Raw genomic sequence first — 25028 nt, forward strand, 5'->3', positions numbered from 1 at the left:
CCTGGAGAATAAAGTTTCATATTTATACCTAGACTAGATACTGTGCAGCTTTTTCAAAAGGTGGTTACCTATAGGTTTAAAAATGACCCACATCAAGAAGCAAAGCGGTGATCAAAAGACTGATTGTATCTTGGACTTCCTACATTTACTACACAGCAAATATTCAGACTTTCTTCTCAGTTTAGAAATGAGATACCAAGGGTCATTTCATAGAATCATAGAATCATAGAATCATAGAATCATAGAATAGTTTGGGTTGGAAGGGTCCTTTAAAGGTCATCTAGTCCAACCCCCCTGCCATGGACAGGGACATCTTCAACTAGATCAGGTTGCTCAGAGCCCCCTCCAGCCGACCTTGAATGTTTCCAGGGATGGGGCATCCACCACCTCTCTGGGCAACCTGGGCCAGTGTTTCACCACCCTCAGCGTCAAAAATTTCTTCCATCTGGTCTAAATCTATGCCCCTTTAGTTCCATTCCCCCTTGTCCTGTTGCAACAGGCCCTGCTAAAAAGTTATAAGTTATAAGCCCCCTTTAATTACTAAGAGGCTGCAATGAGATCTCCCCAGAGCCTTCTCTTCTCCAGGCTGAACAACCCCAACTCTCTTAGCCTTTCCTCATAGGAGAGGTGTTCCATCCCCCTGATCATTTTCATGGCCCTCTTCTGGACCCACTCCAACAGGTCCGTGTCTTTCTTATGCTGAGGGCTCCAGAGCTGGACGCAGTACTCCAGGTGGGGTCTCACCAGAGCAGAGGAGAGGGGCAGAATCACCTCCCTCTTGTGTTTGAAAGTATTAGCTTTTCCAGAAAGATGTGAAGTAGCAAAGTTTAGCTGAAGTACCCTGAACCACCTCTCTGTAGAACATGAGGAACCGCAAGAATCATTTAGTCAATGCTGCTTCCACAGAAGCTAGGCTTACTGTCACACCAGGGTTCAGACCTGACCCAAATTCCCCTAGGGAACCCCAGGCACCTACAGTCTGAGTGGATTTATGGTCATCGGTAACATTGACAACAGCTTCCTCCTAGTGTTTGTCGTGTGGCATGTTCTTCCTGAATATAGAGTATAATCATTCACAGGCTTACTGTGGATCTCATATTAACATATCAAGTATTGTTTCCTATTATTGACTAAAACCACTTATTTTGTCTTCTTCCAAACCATGGTATATGTATACATTCACATTCTGTACTTGAGGATACTTTCTCCTCCTCATGAAAATTACTATTGTATTCCTGAAACAATATCCTGCACAGATAGGAATAACAATTTAATCACCTTACATAGATGTCAATGAAAACAGAATTTAGCATGAGCAGAATTTCTTCTGCTTTAAGCAGATGCTGTTATGTGGAGCACATGGTGTTCTCCATAGGGTATTACACATAGTTTTTGCAGGATATTATAAAACAAACTTAGAATGATTAGTGATCATAAAAAGAGCTACAAAATTAATTGCGTGCAATCATTGAATGTCTCTTAAAACTGATGTGCTGTTGTCACAACATTTCTGTTGAGGTCACCAACACTGGAAGGCTTTTGTCCACCATGAACATTTAGTTAACGGTATGTAGGTCAGTTCAAAGCAATATTTGCTCTTTGATTAAGACATAAATTGTGAAAGACGTAATTCATATCAAGACCAATTAGAATCTTTTCGGTACGCAGTACATAACACGTTCTAATAACATTGGTATTTTCATCTATTAAATCAGAGGCATGAATCTCAGAATCAATTATTCTACTTAAATAGTGTAAAGGACCTTAAGATCAAAGAATACAGCAAAATTCAGAATTATACTTTGCATCAATAGCAAATGTCAGTCTGTGTTTAGGACATATCTTTTGGGTTTTTTAATACTTCAGTTGGAAATTATTTTGGTACTATGGCAGGCAGATAATTAGTCTACTCTGGCATTGAATTTGATTTTTAAGAAAATCAGTCAAGAAACAATCAAAATTTAAAAAAGGAATAATGAAGGAAAACTGTATAATAATGTTAATGGGACGACTACTACTACTACTACTACTACTACTACTACTACTGCTACTACTGATTGTACCAAAATGATAAGGGATACATTTTTTATATATTCTCTCATTTAACTGGTGTGATAAACTGTTGAATTATCCTATTAATACTAATACAACTTTACCAATTCTAAAATTCTATATTACATAACAAAATGGTCAAAAGGGATTCCCTTCCTGCCTCCTAAAACATTAGTTAATAGATAACATATTTTTACATGACGTGTAAAAAAGAGACATATTGGGTTAGCTCAATATGCAAGCATCCTTTGTTAGTGCAATGACTTTGAAGAAGGATCCTACAGCACAAATACAGTCTACTCAGCTTCTCATAACCTCCCAGAATGACTTATTTTAATAATTTTAGTCATGGTTGGTACTCTTTGACTGGATTTCATCTGCGATTTAAAAGCAGTATTACTGCTTTCCTGGTTTGATTTTATATGCATTTCTTAAAAAACTTCCTGTGTTTGCTTTCTCTGTTGCTATTTACTTCCAAGGTGACACTGAATTTTTTTAAAAATAAAAACTGTTACAGAACTTCATAAAAGTTTTCTGCTGACATAATGCCAACAACCCCAGAATCTCACTGGGGAGTCACTAAACACCTTCAGATAGCCTAAAACATTGCAAACGTTGGGATGGTTTGCTTTTGGTCATGCAGCTGAATTGCTTGGTTTTTACTCACTATTTAAAACTAATAAAATACATCTAATAGACGTGGGCTAATATTTTATGTGACCATGCTGTAAGCTGTACTACACAGATAAGCTGTAGAAAAGAATAAGTGAAGAGCCTTTATCAGCCCAAAGAATTTTTGCTGTACATACCATACTGTCACCCTCCGAATGTCAGCACAATTGTTAATACCTTATGAGTAATAAATTTATGCAATTTGTTCTCTGCTCTCATCCTTACCTTTCATTTAATTGGAATTCACTTAGTCTTCTTCTAGTGGTAAAGGAGTCATTCATTGGCAAGTTTGCTAAGTAAATCTTCCTTTCTTAAAATAAAACCTGGAATTGTCTCAGAACACTTCACTACTGTGTTGGTTCCACAGAATAAACATGATCACATCATCTTCATGATCATAAGACTTTGACTGGACAGAAATCCTTAATCCTATCTAGACATACAGAGGACACCTGTTGAACTAAAGCTTTTTCTGTAGTCATTTCACATGGGTACATAGTATCTGGACTCTGTAGCATACTAAGGATGTGCACTTATTCTTCAATCATCATGGTCCAGCCCAGGGGAAATTGTATGCTAAGTTAGAGCCTTCTGATGGTTTGAGCGTGTCATATGATTAGGAGGTGAGTGGTCTGTTATTTAAACATTGACTGTTCACACTGTTTTAATGATATAGGAGCTAGAGTCATTAGATACAGGAGGCTGTAGTAAATCAGAAATGAAACAGAAGATATAATTTCCTTGGACCTTGGGTTCTCAGTCCAAGAATTATGTCTCTGCTAAAGGATTTGGAGTAGGTTGGAGGACATTTTCTGCTTGGAGCACTGCAGAACTGATGACAAGCAGCCTGGATTCCTTCCTACAGAAAACGTGCCAAAGGAAGGTAGAAACTACTGGGATCACATTTACCTTGCCACAGGATGTTTCCCCACCTATGTAGAAGCAGTCAGTTAGGCAGAAAAATATGTACTGGCATTTTGTGCTTTCAACTGGATCTCACCTGAAGAAATGGAAATATAAAGGCAAGGGATTAGAAAAGGGGTAAGTCAGGCTGGGGAAGACAATCCCTAGAGATCAAACAGTTGTGTCAGGTTTCCAATATATTTATTAAATGGACTTGCCTCCAAACCAAAAACTTTCATGATATTCTTGTATCCAGGTGAATTATTCGCTATAAAAATTAGGCAAGGAAGATTCCCAAGAAGATTGGAACTGAAAAAGTTTGCACATTCCATGCCTTCCTATTCCTATGTTATATTGTATTGACTAGGAAAGGCTAAACTGTGATGTCCGGAAATACGCTTTCTCTCCTTTGTTACCTTCCAGACTATTTACTGTGAACAGCCAGTGCCAAAAGTATAGTTAGCCTTACTTGGAAAGTGGAAGCTACAATGGCAGCTGTCCATGTGTATAATCAAAATGGTTTTTAGGGGAAAATAAAGGACTGGTAAAATAATCCAATAGTGTTTTAGGAAAAGAATGGATTTCTTATTATATATTATACATTACCAGTAAACTCAAACAATGGAAAGTATGGGTTTAGAGCTTTGAAGAACTGTTTATATTACTAAGTATATAAATATAAAATAACATTCTCTTGCTGTCATTGAATTTAAGATTTCTATTATTTTAGAGTTGCTAGGATAGACTTGAATGACGATCTCAAAAAAAAAAAGGCAATTTAGCTGATGTTAATACCTTTCCCTTTGTGTTTAAAATATAGTTCTGACTATTTTATTCTTTAAGGATTTTTTTTTTAAACCCTCAAATTACATGACATAGGAGGTAGTATAAACAAGATGGACCTCTTTTGCATTATTTTAATGCCAATGCATTGAAAAAGAGTTCAAATTCAAAAATCAGAATGCCTGTAGTCTTTCAGTATTAGACCACCAAATTGCTCAGGCTCATGTCACTTACCTGGGAGGTTTTGTTTTGTCTCCCTTCTCTGTCCCAAATGTGGCACTAGCAATATAATTGGATTCATATTTAATATGTTTGCAGGAACAGGAGTGATTATCTAGCCAAAATTAAAATCATGAGTAAACTAAAATGTTCACAGAAAGATTCAGAACTGATGTGCAAAAAGGGGTACAGGTTATATATTGGGCTGAACTGGTTTAAGATATGGTTTTAAGTAGCTCTAAGAGGTAAAAATATACAACATAAGCTCATTTGGCATTCAGTACAAATTACACAGTTTGGCAGTGCAATAAAGCAGACTTTGGAACTCCTCCTACCAGATCAAATATGTTGCAGTCACAACAGCTGGTGCTGGTTCAAAGTCACTCGCGGGCCAGCAGATCAGTTCATACGATCAAGCTTTTTGCAGTGGCAAGTAACAGCTGTCTACAACAATAAATCTTCATCAGATCAGGTTTCATACATTTTCCTACTGCCATATAAAACCATCATAAACTTTGATTCGTGTGCTTTAACATGCACCAATGTGGTCACATGCCCACAATTGTTTTATATTCCATTGACTCTACGGCAGAGTTATCTGTGACTGCTCAGGTGCCATTTTATTGTTGTGGAACATGAGGGTATTATAATTTAGAATAGATGGCAAAAAACCCCACTACAATCAAGACGATGAAGGGTGATATTGCCTTTTCAGTCTTGTTTCCTGCTTTCATATTTGGTCCTTTTAGTGTGTTACTTGTTTTACCATTTTTTCTTATATGACTCTATTATTTGTCCTGGCTTGTACAAATCCAGTACGCTAACATGAAACACTAGTTCAAGATCTGAATAATGACATCTTCTGCAGTTATATCTCATCATTCTGAACTTGAATTTTGTCCAAAGGGTATGTATAATCAATGTTGTTTGAACAAGGTTTAGTGTTATAGAAAAATAATATTTTGGTAGAATGGAGTAAAAGACTCTGCACCTCTTGTTAGTCTTGTAACTGTAAATGCCCAACTGAGCATTATTATGGACTCACCAGTTGGTTTTGGACCTACAGGGTATGCAAAAATTAAACGAGTCTAATCTGTCCATGCACTTCTACCATGTATTTGAACTGATGGAGAGAGAGAAAAGTGTGTTTCAGTCTAGACACTCATTAATTGTAGAAATGGTTTAACAGATACATTGAAACCTTGAAGGTCCAGGGACATGACATCCACCTTTTGGGTCCAATGATGGACAGATTAATGTGGCTGCAACATTTTCAGCTCTCCTAATCCATATTCCTTTCTCTCAGCTGCTAGAATAATCCTGGTAAATTTACTGGAGGAAAGACTTCAGTATGCACCTTTAATAATGATAGAACTATCCATGTCTGAAAGTTGAAACAGTGGATCTTCACAAAGCCAATTACACAATGTGCCATAGTTGCCCTTTGTTTACTAATGTCATTTCAGTCTGTGACCAACATACCAACTGTGCTACCAAAAATTTATATGCACTGAACTAACACTGAAATACCATAGTAACCACCATAGTCTGTCTTTGCTGTTTCCCTGACCATGAAGTCTAACAATTCTGCAGATATTATTTTCCTCTTGTACTCCATTACATTTTTACCCTTTGCAGATAAATTAATTTCATCTGTGTTATTTGTTCTGGAAAGACTATATTTTCTTGTCTTGCATATGAGATTATATTGTCAGCATAAATATTGTTGGTTTGCTGTGTTTATGCTAAGTCCACTTCAGAGCCACTTTATTAATTTTAATTGTGTCTTTCAGGAAGAACTTTGGTTCCTTGAAAATCATTAAAAGAAAGAAAAAATCACCTCTTCAGTTTTTCAGCTATGGGATAGCTCATATCAGCAATCTAATATGCTGGTAGTCTGTTTTACTGAGAAAACTCAGGAGAAAAAATGTCAGGGCTTCCTGAGCCATAAGAAGTTCTGCTTGTTGAGTTTTCTGTGCCATAATTAATATCGGTATAAAAAAATGCCAAGGTAACTAACTTGATGGAAGTTCTTCCATGCCAAGTAACTAACGTCATGTAAGAACTTACCTTCTGATATAATTTTTAGATTATTATTCTAGTGAACTTCAAGCTGTCTTGGAGAAGCAAATTGTCTCTGAATATATGTTCCATTAAACGCTTCCATTTAAACATAAGAAATCACTTTCCTACTGTGCAGGTGGTGAAACCCTAGCACAGGCTACCTAGAGAGATTGTGGAGTCTCAATCCCCGGAGATACTCAAAATCTGGCTGGACATAGATTTTGTGCAACCTCCTGTAGGTGACTGTGCTTTGTGCAGGGGCATTGGATTAGGTGATCTCCAGGAGGGCCTTCTCTCCTCAGCTACTCTCTGATTCTGTGAACTGCAGATGCTCTGCAAATATTCTGATTCCTGTCACCAGAGGACAAGAGAATATTGCCTCAGGGGCACCTCTCCAGCCAGTCTTGGTGTTGGCCAAGTTGGAGGGAATCATTGCTTCAAAGCAGCTAGCTTTATTCAAGAATAAACCGCCTATCCAAGGGGACAAAAGTTAGACTAAAAGGAATGTAAAAACCCCCAATAAGTAAGATTCAGATTAATTCTCAATCTTCTTTACTGTTTCATACTGCAAAAATTCTTTGTGAAAAGACTTTGTGTCCTTTTTCCATTAGTTCTTATATCTTTTCCTTTTCCTAGGAGACAATGTTTTTGTCATTTAGACAGGCTTAATGGAAGAAATCCACAAACCAGGCTGCAGAGACAGAAAATAGGTGACAAAATAAATTGCATAACTGGAATAAAAGAAAACAACCTTTGCCTCCTAAGTTTTTGTTTTGTCTTCTTATGTCTTTTTCAGGCTTGGCATAGTACAAAGCCCACTCTGAATTCTGGTAGAAAGGCAGAGATAAGAGAGAGTTGATCATGGGGTTATCCAGAGTTGAAGGATGCCTCTATATAACAGGATGTGCTACTTTCAGGAATAGTAAGCTTGTGCTATTCAAGCTCAGTATACTATACCGCAAAATGTTTTGGAGATTTGCTGCGAAGATGGAGGTTCACCTCTCCATGGCTTACAGCTAATGCAGAACAGAAAGAGAAATGAGCTAGGAAGCAAAAAGACAGGAAATGCAGAAGAAGAAGATATAGAGAAAGCCCATAAATTTTCACCTGCTATGATCAGAGCATCATGCTAAGTGGGAAATCACTCTTGTATTAGAAATTTACCCTGATCTCCTGTGGTCACATGCTTTACTCTGCTCCTCCTAATCAGCTTTTACCATTATCCCTATGATATAGGTGAACAAACATTAGCAAAATGCTACCTTCACAGACAGGAAAAACTTGCACTGTCTGCGTAGAACCGGCAGGTGCTGCTGCCCTGTTGCATGCTTGAAAAGAAAAAGATTCTGTCCCATTTATTTGTCTGTGTAGGGGCCCAAGGAAAGCAATCTAGGTGACTTTATTAACTTGGGCTCATCTGATCTAATTCTCCATAACAGGCTATATAGATTCCTCAGACTCTCCAAGGCACAGTGGGATTCAGTGTGGAAATAGAGAAATGGTAAGTACAAAGGGGCAGGGGCAGCAGTGTGAGGCTGCTCTCTCCTATACCAGTATTTTCTTTGGCTCATCATACAGGGCTTAAATGTATTTGCAGTTGCAGCTGACAGGACTCGGGACTGAAATTGGGAAGAGAGGTGATCCTAAGCTGAGTGCAATATGGGAGAAGAGAACAGAGAGTATAAATTTAGTTAAAGCACCATAAGTAGTAAGAGGAACAGGGGAGCAAGAGAAGGAAAAGAAGTGCAATCCTGCAGCCTTTCTGTAACAGACAGAGAGACATTCTTCTTCCGAATTGTGCTGGAACTATTAGACCATCAGAAAATTGTTTTTCTACTGAAAATAAAACCAAACAAGAAACAACTTTTAATCAGTACCTTTAGCCTACATCCAGTTAAGTTATACTTCAGAAAGTTCTTAAGGCAAATAAAACAATTCAGGTGTAATTCTTCCCATTCAACTATGGGTGTTTGAAGAACAAGTAACTTGTAATTGCCTTGGTAGACACTGAATGAGCTTAGCAACAAACACTACAATATTAACTTTTCTGAGCCAACCTTTTTCTAAATCGGACAGAGGGACACAAGGACAATGCAGATAATAGCAAGCATTACAAATGCAGCATAATAACACTTCAAGTCTTTATTCTCAGATTTTTCTGAGGTGCTTCTCTATAACACATACACATTATTTCAATGCCTATTACAAGATGATGACAGAAATGTTCTCTGCTGAGTTAACAGCATTCTTCTGAAGGTGAGGAATACTTTGTCCTCTACATCCAACTTCATCTGTGTCTAATGTAACTCTTCTGCCTCATTTCCACTGCTGTAACTTTTTCAGAAATAAGACACCAGTAAACAGCTAGTTAATAATATAAATACTAATTCCATACAATTGGATTAATAATTTTCCTTATAATTCAGTGACCAAATCCTTGGTCCTGTGAACAGCCTTGACGAACAGTTCCTTTTCTAAGCTCTCAGATACAGATACAGTCCTAAAGGCTGTTTGATTCTTTGTGACTTCTACTTCAGTTAGTGCAAGGCTTTTCTGAAACCTCCCTTTTTGATGGTTAGAAACTTTCTTGCCAGTTTGTTTCAGGAACTACTTTTCTTTCTGTCAATGTTGTCCCTCACATCTTGTCTTCCCCCTTTGGTGCTAGCCCAGCCGGTGTCACTCTTAGTATCCTTTTTACCAGGTTACACAAGCCACACTATTTCAGTCTTCTCTGTCCCCTGACCGCCCTAGATGATCTTCTCTGCACCAGTTTCCATTCAAATTCTTTTCTCTCAACATGGCTAAGTAGCATTGCAAAGAGTATTTATGATAATATTTTCCCAGTAACTTATATGACAGTAAATATTTTTCACTACACTATTGATGTGAGCAGCCATAAAGGTGGCCTGGTAAGAAAGGGAAAATTCCTGAACAGAGGAAAACGTCTGCTGGAAAATACTGACAGAGAAATTGCCTGTCAACCTGGGAGCTGGGAGCCTGGGAACTAGGCCTGTGAACCAGAAACACCCTTGAAAAGTGCAGCTGGCCTCTTTGAAGTACAGCGGGGGTACCGAGAATAAAGAGACATCCTGAGGTACCATCGATCGATAAGCGCAAAACCAAGAAACCGTAATGGCAACTTATCATCTGAAAAAGTGGAAACGGTCTGGGAAAATAAAATTAGTCTGAAAGAACTGAAAACATCATCATTTATTTATTGGCCGTTACAGGTGAAAAATCAAAATTAACAGCATCTATTGGCTTCTTGAAGTGGTGGTGTCCTACACTCTCTTATGTCTCTAGGATATAAAAAGGACTTAATTTTTATCCAAAATGGAGCTTCTCTCTCTAAGAACTTCTCATGCTACACATACTTTTCCTTTCCTAAATAGATTGAATTCCGCATGAACTTTCTACAAAATCTTGGACTCTCACTGAGGATGCCCAGCTGACTCCAGACTCTGTGACGTGGACCCTCTTTGAAGTGAGACTCTGTCTGTCATCTTATTGGGCCCACTTTGGGCCCTCGTTGGGGTCAGTTCAGTTTGTCCTCCTACCTCTGGGATGGTTGGGTCCCCCTCTGGGACTGATTTGTCCTACCCTTTGGGATGGTTTGTCCCCTTCTGAAATCTGTCTAATTCACTTGATACCGGTATTATATATCCATATAAGTAATCTGTCACAAGCATATCTACTGTTATATTGTTGATAAGTTGCTTCACAAATACATTTATAGCAAACTGTAATATACCTACTTGGTTGTTGCTATTACATTGATTGTTGCTATATGATTGGTTGCTGCTGTTATTGATTGCTGTCATGTTATTGATTGATACTATATTATTGATTGCTGATAGTAATTTGTAATAGCTCAATATATATATATATTTGCTTTATTAATCATAGGTATACTTGCTAGTGGTGATTTTTCTGGTATTTGTGATAATCTGTAATAAAGTAGAGAAATTTAGAGGATAAAAGCCTCCCTGTCTTTGTGTATTACGGAATCCTATGAACCCACGGTTGCAATCCCTACACACCTGCAGTCTTGGGTAACGCTTTAGGTCATGACAGCTATCTATATGACTATCTACATCATACATCCATACACTCTATATGACTTTTTTCTCTGTTTTGTTATGTCTTTCTCTGCTCTTGGTAAAAAGAGATAGGAAAGTTTTGACAGAAACTCACAAATCTAAATGGTGAAGCTACATCAGTGAAACTGATGTGTAAATTCCTGATTTGAATTTCGCAGGCTAAGACTTTGATTCGACCCATTATAGGCAAGCTGTGCATTTCAGAGCCAGAATTTGATAAGCCCTTCCATTCTATTCTTTTTGTTTGCTCTTGGAAACAGGTGTCCGATTTGGGATCATCCTGTTTCTATCCAGTAATTAAGTGTAATTATGTGGAAAAAGGAGTGATTGAAAAATGTATATCTGCAAACCTGGGTTTTGAATGGACCGGCATGACATTTAAAATATAGCTTGTCTGACCTTTGTATTCTCCAAATGCAGCACAATATTGCAGTGCATACTATTTTGTTCAGTGCAACAGACCTCAGGGTAGCTGTAAGAAGCGCTACATTCTTCTATGCAGTCACATTCATCTTTGAAGCAGATTTTTAACTATGCATTCATTGCATAAGACAAACTGGCTTGCAGGCTGTAGGGCTAAAATCATGTAACTATAGAGTCATAATTCTCCATGTGGATTCTTTGTTTCACCTTAGTTATTCCACTTCAGAAGTCATTTATTCAGAAATTTTGTCAGCAGAAATATTTTGTCCCTATTACTATGCCATATTTCTCTGTATAGACAATTACCTATGCTTTATCTTTTGAGTAATAATACAAGCTTTCTATATGAACTTGGGTAAGTATCTATTTCACTATCTTACACAAAAATGAGAAGAAACAGCCTATCTAAACTGTAGCATATTTAAGAAAACATCTTATATTTGATGTTTATAAAGTTTATGTTTTACTGCTATAGTAGAAATAACTCTGAAGAGAAAATGACAGTAATTGCATGTTATGATGAAACAGAAATTCCATATACAACTAAAAAAGAAAGAAAAGGGTTTTGACTGCTCCCTTGATGTTACCTTTGAGATCTCAATAAAGTAGCAATGGACAAAAGTGCATATGTTCAGAACTGGATTCTTTGTAGCTTCTGAACTTTTCTGCCCCTTAAGGAATCTAAGAAGAAAAAAACTCTCATAAGATTTTTCTGTACTATATAACAAATTACCTTGAACAACCTCTTTCCATTGTGTATAATTAAATCCATTCCAAGAAGGAAATCATAAGTTTGGTTTCACTCTAAGGGAACATTTTTTAATATTTCTAGCTCTAACATTTGTTTCACAGATAAAAAAGACAGTTTCTTCTGGTTGAGGATAAAATTATGACATACTTACAAATTAGCTGATCATCTTACAGATTCTAAATATAATCCTACATATAATAAATACTATAACTTTACATACAATAAATGAAATTAATTCTTATTAAAGATGTGGCAGTACAAAAATAACACTTGGTATGTCAATAGTAGTAGCACACTTATTAATCTTTGTGTAACATTTCAACAAGCTATTGTTTGTTGCTGTAAGCTATCTCTTATGTACTAATAAAAATGGCTGTAGAGTTCAGTCCAGTGCTGTGAACACCTTCAGTGTGAAATCAGCTTGTGACCAAAGTTTTCAAATGCACATCATTTAAATTTCAGATACTTAAATCTGTAAAGTAGTTAACTTAAATAGAGCATCTCTAGTGATGCTCTATTTCCTCCTCCTAGTTACGGTATCTTAAGTAGATATAGGCTAAAGGTACTGATAGCAGTGTACCACTAGAAATTGTGCGAAACAGTGCAAATTGTCCTCAAGTCATTTAGCAACTTGATTTTTAATCTCCAAATTAGAAGATGTTATCCATTACAAATCTGCATTTGGTTCCCACATTTTCAAACTAATATATTGGCTACAGCTACAATATAAGATTCTATGAATTTCACCATATTTGGCAAATGATTTTAGAAGAGTATTAGAAGATCACATATATGGTGAGAAAAGGTATTTGTTTATGCACTTTTTCTGTCCTGAAGCACAGTTTTGATGTCTGACACAAAGAAATTTCTGCAGAAGCATGTGGACACTCAGGTCTGGACAAAGATGATCATGTGTGGAGGTCTTTACGTGCTAAACTACCCACAGTGAATGCTAATTACCCACAATAAAGGAAGATCAATTAGACAACATTGAATCAATGGACATGGAACTTAGTGCATCTAAGTTGAAGCTGGTCAATGTCATTGGAAGGTTGCTCTCTAAATTTTTTCAGAAGGCTATGTAAATCAGAGGAGATTCTTGAAGACTGGGAAAAGACAAACATCAGGTCCATTTTCAAATAGTAATGAGGTGACTGTGAGGAACTGCAGGCTGGTCAGCCTCCTGCCAGTCCCTGGAAAGATTATGGAGCAACTCCTCATGCAAACGATGTCCATGCACATGAAAGAAAATGTTTGGGAACAAGCAGTAAGGGTTTAGAAATGGCAAATTCTGCCTGACCAGTCTCGTTGCTTTATAATGACGTGACTAGGGATAAAATGGTGATGTTTACCTTGACTTTAGCAATGGTTTTGGCACTGTCCCCCATTTTATCCTTGCAACAAAATTAGAAAGATAGCTTGGTGACATGTAGAGTGGGTGGAAAACTGGCTGGCTGGACCTTCAGGCTCAAAGGGTTGTGATCAATGGTACAAAATCCAGCTGGCAGCTAGTTATGAGTGACATTCCTAGGGTTGATATTGAGGCCAGTATTGTCTGATATAGTCATTAACAATCTGAACACTGGGACATAATACACCCTTAGCAAGTCTGAGGATGGATACCAAACTGGGAGGAATGGTAGATGTGCTAGAGGGTAGGACTGCCAATCAGAAGGACTTCTGGAGAAGGCTGGAGAAACTGGTTGACAGGAACTTCATGAAGTTCAAGGAACACAAATACAGAGTCCTGCATCCAGCACAGAATGCCACAAAGTAGTACAAGATGGGGACAGACTGGCTAGAAAGCAGCTCTGTGAAAGAGGAACTGGGGGACAAGAAGCTGAACATGAGTCAGCAGTGAGGCCTTGCGGAAATGTAAGGTCACTTGATATTGCCTTGTATTAACCAGCAGGTCCAGTTCTCCTTTATTCAGCCCTTGTGGAATTGCACCGAGAGTAGTGTGTCCAGTTTTGGGCACCCCAGAGCAAATCCAGGAGAGGCCACTAAACTAAGGGCCTGGAGCACAGGGCATGTGAGGAGAGGCTGAGGAATCTGGGCTCGTTTAGCCCAAAGAAGAAAAGAGTGAGGAGAGATTCTATTGCTATCTACAACTGCCCAATAATGGATCATAGAGAAGACTTTTCTTGAAAGTGAACAGTCAAAAGCCAAGAGGCAATGGACACAAATTGCAGCACGGGAAGTTCCACTTAGGCATTAGTAAATGACTGAGGGTCATCAAACATTGGAACTGGTTTCTCAGAGAGGTTGTGGAATCTCCTACCTCGGAGATACTCAAAACTCAACTTCATGTGAACCTAAGCAACCCGATCTAACTTTGGAATTGATTCTAACTTTGAAGTTGGCCTTGCCTAGACTTGGGGATTGGGCTTGATGATTCACAGAGATTCTTTCCAACCTAAATTATTCTATTATTCCATGATAAATTTTGGAGTTAGATTTTGAGATATAGTTCATAGAGGCATGCAGCTTGAGACACAGGGAATTTGAAGAAGAGGGGAACACTAAACTCTTGCAGAGGCAATCAGATCCGGTGCGGGCACGTCCCGCAGTGGAGCAGTGAATCATGGTGTACAGGGGGGTTTCCTGAGTCGGGGAAACCCCAGGGGAGAACAGGGACCCACCAGGAGCTGACAGCTTTTATGAGGGCAGCTCATGATGAGGCATGGGCAGGACCAGGATTAAGGGCGGCCAACCCCCACTCCCACAAAAGGCAGCCCCAGGGAGTGCTAGCCACCAGGAGCGCTGCGACCAGGGCGTGGTATGTCAGCTAGGGCATGGCACATCAGTTTGTGTGGCTGTTCACACGGGAGGGCGTGCAGGGAGGTCACCTCTTCGAAGGAGGAGCACTCCATTGGCTGAGTGGGACACTTGGAGTACACATAAACCAGCAACCAGGCACCGTTCTGTGATCATCGGCAAAGGTCAAGGGCACTCATCCTACCTGACCCTCAAGGCAGAATGGCGGGCACTCGTCTGAGAACAAAGGCCATGACTGCAGCTGGGGGGGTCTGCACCATGTAACCCAGCGGTGGCCAATGCCTCCGCCCAGATGGAGCTGCTGAAGGGAGAGGCTGCAGTGAAGACCTCAGACTGCAGGAGGTGCCTAGACCTTTCTCCTGGGGCAGGGACAGGTGGCAGACCTGCCTGCAAAAGGTGTGCCCAGGTGGAGGACCTTCTGCAGCAGGTGGCTGTACTGCAGGAGGTGGTGAGAAGGCTGTGGAACATCAGGGAGGCAGAGAACGAGTTAGATAGCTAGTTCCAAGCGCAGTTTGCAGTAGACCCACAGCCCATGGCCAAGCAGACAAAAACTCCCCCACGGGCACACACAGAAGGGAGGGGGGCCAATAATGCAGAAGAATGGACAGTTGCAACAGCAAGGACCAGCAGGAGGAAGAGACTTCCCCCGAAGCCTGAGGTGCCCTTGCAGAACCACTTCACCGCTCTGCAAACTGAAGAGGAAAGACCCATCACATCAGGAGAGATGTTGGAGCTAAGGCAGCCCGATCTGCCCCCTGTATAAAAACCAGTGCAACTGAGAAAAGGCGATGGGTGATAGTAGTAGGCAACTCTCTTCTGAGAGGTACGGAGGCATCCATTTGCCAACCTGACGCACACTTTAGAGAGGTGTGCTGCTTACCAGAGGCTCGTATCAGGGATGTCACCAAGAGGCTACCAAGCCTTGTACAATCCACTAACTTATCTGCTGCTGTTGTTTCACATGGGCACCAGTGACACAGCCAGGAGCAGTCTGAGGACTATCAAGAAGGACTACAGAGCCCTGGGAGTGGTGGTAAAGGACTCTGAAGCACAGGTAGTTTTCTCATCAATCCTGCCGGTCAAAGGGAAGGGGTTTGAAAGGGCCAGTCGAATCTGGCGAGTTACAAATGGTTACGGGACTGGTGCCACAGCCAGGGGTTCAGCTACTTAGACCATGGGATTTGCTTTGAGAAACCTGGTCTACTAGGGGCTGATGGGGTCCATCTGTCAGAGAAGGGGAAGACCATCTTTGATTATAGGCTTGCCAAGCTGGTGAAGAGGGCTTTAAACTAGAGATGCCGGGGGAGGGGAACCTCAATCCATCCCACTCCTACCAGTTTGATGCCAGGGCCAGCAATAGATGCCCAGAGCCTGGAGAAGGAACACAGGCCAGCAGGAGAGCACCTGAATATCAGCACAAAGGAACGACAGCCAGTAAGACAGCTTCATTGGGGGCCCAACTTAAATGCCTCTATGCAAAAGCACGTAGCATGGGGAGTAAACAAGAGGAGTTAGAGATGTGCACACGCCTGCAGGGCTATGACCTTATTGGCATCACGGAGACGTGGTGGGATGGCTCCTATGATTGCAGTGTTGGATGGAGGGATACAGGCTCTTTAGGAAGGACAGGCAGGAGAGACGAGGAGGGGGTGTCACCTTCTATGTCAATGAGCAGCTGGAGTGCATGGAGCTCTGCCTGGGGATGGATGAGGAGCCGACCGAGAGCTTGTGGATCAGGATTAAAGGGAAGGCAGGGACAGGTGACATTACGGTGGGGGTCTGCTACAGGCCACCTGACCAGGAAGACCAAGCGGATGAGGCCCTCTAGAGACAGATAGGAGCAGCCTCACACTCACAAGCCCTGGTCCTCATGGGGGACTTCAACCACCCCAACATCTGTTGGAGGGACAACACGGCAGGGCATAAGCATCCAAGAGGTTCCTGGAATGCGTCGATGATAACTTCCTTCTCCAAGTGGTAGAGGAGCCAGCGAGGAGAGGTGCTATGCTGGACCTTGTTCTCCCCAACAAGGAGGGGCTGGTGGGGAATGTGAAGCTCAAGGGCAGCCTGGGCTGCAGCAACCACAAAATGGTGGAGTTCAAGATCCTGAGGGCACCGAGGAGGGCGCACAGCAAGCTCACTACCCTGGACTTCAGGAGAGCAGACTTTGGCCTCTTCAGGGATCTGCTTGGTAGAGTGCCATGGGGCAAAGCCCTGGAGGGAAGAGGGGCCCAAGAAAGCTGAGTCATATTCAAGGATCACCTCCTCCAAGCTCAGGAGCGATGCGTCCCAACAAAGAGGAAGTCAGGCAAAAATGCCAGGAGGCCTGCATGGATGAACAAGGAGCTCCTGGACAAACTCAAACACAAAAAGGAAGCCTACAGAGGGTGGAAGCAAGGACAGGTAGCCTGGGAGGAATACAGAGACATTGTCCGAGCAGCCAGGGATCAGGTTAGGAAAGCTAAAGCCCTGATAGAATTAAATCTGGCCAGGGACGTCAAAGGCAACAAGAAAAGCTTCTATAGGCACGTTGGGGATAAAAGGAAGACGAGGGAAAATGTGAGCCCTTTCCGGAACAAAACGGGAGACCTGGTTACCCAGGACACGGAGAAGGTGGAGGTACTCAATGACTTTTTTGCCTGGGTCTTCACCAGCAAGTGCTCAAGCCTCACCGCCCAAGCCGCAGAAGGCAAAGGTAGAGACTGGGAGAATGAAGAGCCGCCCACTGTGGAAGAAGATCAGGTTCAAGACCATCTAAGGCACCTGAAGGTGCACAAGTCCAAGGGACCCAATGAGATCCATCCGCAGGTCCTGAAGGAACTGGCGGATGAAGTTGCTAAGCCACTATCCATCGTATTTGAGAAGTCGTGGCAGTCCGGAGAAGCTCCCACTGACTGGAAAAGGGGAAACATAACCCCCATTTTTAAAGAGGGAAAAAAGGAGGACCTGGGGAACTACAGGCCAGTCAGTCTCACCTCTGTGCCTGGGAAGATCATGGAACAGATCCTCCTGGAAGCTGTGCTAAGGCACATGGAGGACAGGGAGGTGATTTGAGACAGCCAGCATGGCTTCACCAAGGGCAAGGCCTGCCTGACTAACCTAGTGGCCTTCTATGGTGGAGTGACTACACCAGTGGACATGGGAAGAGCTCCGGATGTCGTCTACCTGGACCTCTGTAAGGCCTTTGACATGGTCCCCCACGACATCCCTCTCTCTAAGCTGGAGAGGTACGGATTTGATGGGTGGACTGTCCGGTGGGTGAGGAATTGGTTGGATGGTCACATCCAGAGGGTAGTGGTCAACGGCTCAATGTCCAGATGGAGGTTGGTGACGAGTGGCGTCAGGGGACCGCAGGGGTCCATATTGGGACCAGTACTGTTTAATATCTTCATCAATGACATAGACAGTGGGATCAAGCACACCCTCAGCAAGTTTGCAGATGACACCAAGCTGAGTCATGTGGTCGACACGCCTGAGGGACGGGATGCCATCCAGAGGGACCTGGACAAGCTGGAGAAGTGGGCCTGTGTGAACCTCATGAGGTTCAACAAGGCCAAGTGCAAGGTCCTGCACCTGGGTCGGGGCAACCCCCAGTATCAATACAGGCTGGGGGATGAAGGGATTGAGAGCAGCCCTGCCGAGAAGGACTTGGGGGTACTGGTGGGTGAAAGGCTGGCCATGAGCCAGCAATGTGCGCTCGCAGCCCAGAAGGCCAATCGTATCCTGGGCTGCATCCAAAGCAGCGTGGCCAGCAGGTCGAGGGAGGTGATTCTGCCCCTCTCCTCTGCTCTGGTGAGACCCCACCTGGAGTACTGCATCCAGCTCTGGAGTCCTCAGCACAGAAAAGACATGGACCTGTTGGAGTGGGTCCAGAAGAGGGCCACAAAAATGATCAGAGGGATGGAACACCTCTCCTATGAAGAACGGCTGAGAGAGTTGGGGTTGTTCAGCCTGGAGAAGAGAAGGCTCTGGGGAGACCTTATTGCAGCCTCTCAGTACTTAAAGGGGGCTTATAAGAAAGACGGGGGCAAACTTTTTAGCAGGGCCTGTTGCGACAGAACAAGGGGGAATGGCTTTAAACTAAAGGGGGGTAGATTTAGACTAGATAGAAGGACGAAATTTTTGACGCTGAGGGTGGTGAAACACTGGCCCAGGTTGCCCAGAGAGGTGGTGGATGCCCCATCCCTGGAAACATTCAAGGTCAGGTTGGAGGGGGCCCTGAGGAACCTGATCTAGTTGAAGATGTCCCTGCCCATGGCAGGGGGGTTGGACTAGATGACCTTTAGAGGTCCCTTCCAACCCAAACTATTCTATGATTTTATTCTATGGTTCTAAATGACCAAGCAGCACTTACTGGTGTTAAACAAGACAGTGTGTGAAATATTAGAATATTTCTGAAGAAATTGTCTGCTATCCTTGTGGATAAAAGAGTGAATCAGTTTGTTGGTGGAACTGTGGTTAGCAAGAAAGTGGTTTCCTCATTTGCTTTGGCACTGAAAAGTTTGTGATAGTTACAGATTTATGTTGTTCCATTGTCTAATAGAGATTTATCTTATGCCCTTATGTAACTCTGAATATTCTATTTGCACTCTGTTGGCATGATTTATAAATGTTTGATTATAGCTATAGCTAGCTGATGGAAAGAAGTATTTCCTGAACAACATGTCCTCACTTCATCTCTGTGTTTTGTGATAAGAAATAGGTTCAAACTGTTTAAATTCTTTGACAGTAAACACTATCAGATGTTTGCCCCTGAGGAGCTCATTATCTCAAATGATAGATTTAGCCATTAACAGACAGTGCACTCAAAAGGATTTTGAGAAGTCAAGGTAAGGTAAAAAGCTACTTTGCATAATGAGCAATCTTGCAGGATATGAACAAGGTAGTTTTCAGACCTGTGTGTGTGAATACTTGTGGGTCACCTATGAACCACAGCAACAGCAAAGAGAAGATGAAAGCAATTCATTTCCACCTGTTCTTATATATCAGCTTTTTCTATGCTGTTTATCATCACGGTATCTGAAGCATACTGACATGGCAGAGGCAGAGGTTGCCAATATAATGATAACTGGTCTAGCATGGAACAGCCATCCTCCTAACTAAGGTCAGAACCTAATGTAAAGAACCTGAGAGAGCAGGACAGGTGACATCTTTGAAATGTTTGAGGAAAGCTCTTCAGTGGAGCTATGAAGATTGATCTTTGCCTGATGTATGTTTACTTTATCTGTGTTATTGGAACAGCCCACGAACAAAACAAAAGCATTCACAGAATTCTAGTCATGTACTGCAAAAAGGCAGGGTATGAACAGTGGAAATGTCAGAAACTCGGACATAAATGTGTTCAGATCTGAGGGAAGGGTTACAACTTATTTTGTATTTAGGGAGAATGGTGTCAGTGGTATTCCATCCCCTCTTGTTCTAAGTCCCACTGAGGATGCCTGTCCAATGGTAAACTCAGGGCTGCTGCTCTACTCTCCTCAAATAAATATATCTGAAAATATCACCATTTATCTGTCTGTAAAGGCCTTAGTCACCTTGACTGAGTTCTCTGTAGGAAATGAAATCCATTTAGGATGTTAGCAAAACATTTATGTGTATTTTCCATATTTTTTTATGTTCCTTGAGGGAACATCTGTTTTAAAAACCCAAATCTGCTTTCTGAGTAACTTGATAAAAAAGAAGCTGTGAAGGCATTTCTCAGCAATATTGTACGTGCAGTTTAATTTGCCAATATTGGAGAAATATCATAGTGTTATTCTATTTGATGCTACTGCTACTGCTAAAAGCAGTAGCATAATATTTATGTTCTGTGCTATGAAATATTCTGCCAATTATCAAAGAATTAAAGAAAAGGAATGAAACAGCCAACTACATCGTGCCAGCTGCAGGAAGTGGTACCAAGACTGGACAGTGAGCTATCCTAAATTCTTAGAAAGAAGTTTTCTAAAGAATTTATTGAAAACTATAGCTGCCTTACCTGGAACATATATTTCTTGCAGGATAATGTGAATGACACAGATATATGTTCATATGATTAACATTGTAAGAAGAGATTGAGAGGCGATATATCTGAAATGGTGACAAAACTTTTTCTTTCCTGTCATATTCAAGATTACACTGTCTGCAATGGAAATGGGGTAAGCATTATAAAATTAGTTTGAGTCCTACTCTATAGAATCCAGCCTTAGCAATCAGCTGAAAGTATTTCAACCCCTTTGACAGACACATTTGGGTAAGTGAGACATAATGAAGTAACACTGCTGTCGAAGTAGTCTGTCTAAGGTCTGATGCCTTAGACTTTCTGGTTACTATGGAGATAGGTCAGGGATGCAGGTCAGACTTCTACAGAAGCATTTTCGGTTTTCTCTTCTTCCCCTGGCTGTGTGGACAGATGACTGTAGACAGTAAACAGCTTGCAAAAAACAGTATGCCCTTTTCTTGCCACTGTTGCCAGTTTTACTTTCAGTGTATCTCCAGTTCACTTTGCATCCATCTTTTCCTTTGTCACTCAGCAGAAAAGTTGTGTTGCTAAATAGTGCATAGCTTTAAGACTCAGTCTGTGCACAATCAATACATTTCTCTCTCCTTCATTTTAAGCAAGGGAAGGAAGACCCTCCATCAAAAAAATGTCTGAGTTGACAGTGGGGAGAGAAATATCATGTATGCACATGCTAGGATGAGCAGTGTGAGGGAGACTGAGTTAGTGCACACTCAAGAGTTGGCAAGAAAAGTTATTAAGGCAAAAATGCAATAAATGTGGAAGAAAGGAAAGAACAATGAAAATTTGGGGGGGAAATGGAAATTTGGCAAGAAAACAGTGCAACCAGGTGGTTAGACTGATTTAGGTAGCATTTTAGAAATAGCACCAAGTTGCAAAAGAACCTGAGGGTTTTGGTTAATGGAATGAAAATTTGCCTACCAGTGTGCAGGCCCTTGGAAATGACAATATTCCAAAAACAAATTAATATAATATCCATAAATATAACTTAGAGCACTGCTTGTCTTAGGTTGAACATATTCAGTCCAAGATTGCTGGGACCTGGGAAAAGTCAGGAAATTTTTATGTGAATGTAGAGGAGAAAAAACTCTTCCACTACAGTAAAGTATATGTGATGTGATGTGAAAGATGCCGATTACTTCACTTAATGTGACATAGAAAGGTACTAGGATGCTACTGTTAAGAGGATGATACAAGACCAACACAGGCTGATTTAAAAGGAATCAGTGCTCTCCTTCAAAGTCAAAGTGCAGAATTTACAGCTCAGGAAAGCTGTCTGCATAACAATAGTCTTCAGTCTGAGATGCAACTCCTCCAAAGAGAAACTGCCAAGAATTAAGCTGATAATAACTTACTTGTGCTATGTAGTTCAAGCAGAAAAGTAACGTTAACTCTGACTAATATAACATTTTGTGTACAGACATCCCTAAACCTTTTTCAACACATTAAGTCTTACAGGTCCTTAGGCAAGTATATTCATTCCCTTTTAAGAATAATCCTTTTTAAAGAATAAGTTTAAATAATCCATCAGACTTTATTAGTTATTCAGACTAGAGCAATTCTCCCATTAACAGAATTGCAGATGTCTGACAGAAAAAGTACAAAGCAAGGACAGCTTTATTGACAGAAGATGCTTCTGCAGGTTTTTTTTTTACCATCTAAAAGTATAAGTCTTTGAAAATCCATGTTCTTCTTAACAGGCGTTTGAATGACCAGTATGATAAGGACAGGGGTTAAGGCCCTGAGGGCACCACCAGCCTTGACTGTCCCTGCCCGGGCCCCCAGGGCTCCCCCGTGGCCCAGGACCCCATGTCAGCCCCCGGGGCCATCAGCCCCTGCCCCAGCAATGCTGCAGCAAGGCCGGTCTCCAGCTCACCACAACCCTGCCCTGCCCGGCCATGGGCCCTGCCAAGGCTGGCCTGCCCGTGGGCCCACGTCCTGGCCTGGCCTCGGCCCGTCCCCAAGGAGGTGCCCAATGCCCAGGCTGGGGCTGCCCCAGTGCCCCCATCTGCCTGCTCCTGCCTGTGACAGGCACTGGCTGCCAGGCCCTGCCAGGCCATTCCCATGGGGTGCCCTCAGGGTGCCGCTGGCCTTGGCTGTGCCCTGACAGTTGGTTCTGGCAGACCAAGTAGTCGTGAATTTTCCTCTTGCTCAAAGAAAGACAGCAGGGGTAAAAACCTGTCCACAGAGGATATTCAGAGATCTGATGGGAAGTGATGCCCTGGAAACCACATCCCTGTGTTGTGATATGATTTTAAGAGGAACTATGATCACAATTTTGTTTATGTTAGGAAAACATAAAACAAGAAAACAGCAGGAATTGTTGTGATTTTGTAACAGATTTTATCCTAAGAACACCTTAAGAAATAGTGACTGAATAGAAAACTGGCTGCTGGTAAGAAAGTTTCTTTATTCTGTGAAGGTCTTGAAAACCCCGAGCATTTTGAAGCTATTCTTTGATAGCTTAAGACTATTTCAGGGATGGTCTTATGCCTCTAATTTCTTCTCTTTCTGTAGAGGGAGGAGAGGATCACTCTGGTCTCCATTCAGTCTATACCATGCTTCTTCCTTGAGTCTCTTCCTTATCCTTCTTCAGTTGCCTGAGCAAGAGCAAGGCCATCCTCACATTATTCCAACACAGGAAAAAAATACTGCAGGGGTATTCGGCTAGTGAAGATGTAGTTCCATTACTCACCTTGTGACTGCAGTTTAGAGTGTGTGAGGGTGCGTATGCAAGGTCTTCAAAGACACTATCATGATTAGGACCTAGGGTTTTCCTGTCACTGCCCTAGCCATCAATCATGGAAGGAGAATCTATGTTAAAAATTGCAGAATTATCTGCATTATTCTAGTCTGAAATACCAGAAATATGAGGTTTGGGGGTACATATTTCTAAACTAAACTGGCTGTCTTCAAATTCTAGGTTGGGATTCACACAGTTACTTCGTTTAAGGACATTCGAAATCGGCGTGTATCAATCAATCTGAGTATCAGTACTTTAAGTTCTCTGACATTATCAGTCTCATTAAAATGTCCACCTATGAAAAGTGATATTTCCATAATAAATCAGCTGCCTGAACAGATGTCTAGAGCCATCTGAGCAACAGGTGAGATATTTTAGTGTTTAAAATTACATTGGACATGTACATTTTCAAACTTTGTTTTAGTTGATATAATGTATTAGGCATTATATTAATGTAGTTAATAAAGTTAAATATGAGTAAGTGTAGTAAAATGGAATAGAATATAAATATTAGTTAATACTTCCTTGAAATATTAAGATTCAGTTCTCTTTCTGTCAGAAGGAAATACATTTTGCTCGGTACATGCTCATTCTAAACCACTTCTGACTTTCTTCTTAGCCAGCATTCTTCTAGAGCTAAGTAGAAAATGAAACTTTCAACCCATAATTTATGGGATAATAACCATAATATGTATAAAGATAATTTCCAAGTTTCCCTTTGTTTTGTCATGGAATAAAGAGATGAAATATACAGCAAAATTAAAATCTGAAATAAGTAATTTCAGAATAAATGGATTAACTTTTCAAAATACATCCTTAACATCAAATAATTTACTTGTAAAATTTCATTAAATTTAAACACAGAATATCTGTTTATGCATTAATTCTTTGAAGTATTTCCATTGTCAAAATAGCATTGAGAATGTTTTATTATCTTTACTCAAACAGGTTTTTTTTCAGTAGAAAATATTCCTTATCATGAATGGTAAAGAATTAATCCTGCTTAAATTTCAAGATGCAGTAGATTAAAAATGGGATTTGGACATATTATTGAAAAGATGAGACTGTAAATCTATTTTTTTTTTTGAAGTTCAGGAGGCATGAAGATATTACTTTCAATTTCAGCTACAGTATTATTAACTTTTGCCCCTAAAAGAAAGACAGTTTGACTTGTCATTAATGGTCTAATTAAAATGGAATTTCACTTGCCAGACTACCTTTCAAGAATAATACTTCATCATCTGAAACTGGTTTAAAACATGGATTTAAAGAAAAACCTTGTGGACAAACATCATATTTCCTTGACAATATATTTGACATTACACTATTTTCACAGTTGCCATTCAAATATGGTATAGTATTGAAAATACAATCAGTTTAGCATTTAGCATTTATATAAAATAATACTTTACAGGGCAATACTACTACTGTTCACAATGTTAACAAAACAAAGAGTTATAATTAACACTCCTGATCTTGCATAAATATCCATCATGGAAAATAATTAATTGGGAAAAAGAACCTAAGGAATAAAAAATGGCA

Source organism: Aptenodytes patagonicus, chromosome 3, assembly GCF_965638725.1.
Source record: "Aptenodytes patagonicus chromosome 3, bAptPat1.pri.cur, whole genome shotgun sequence".
Lineage (NCBI taxonomy): Eukaryota > Metazoa > Chordata > Aves > Sphenisciformes > Spheniscidae > Aptenodytes > Aptenodytes patagonicus.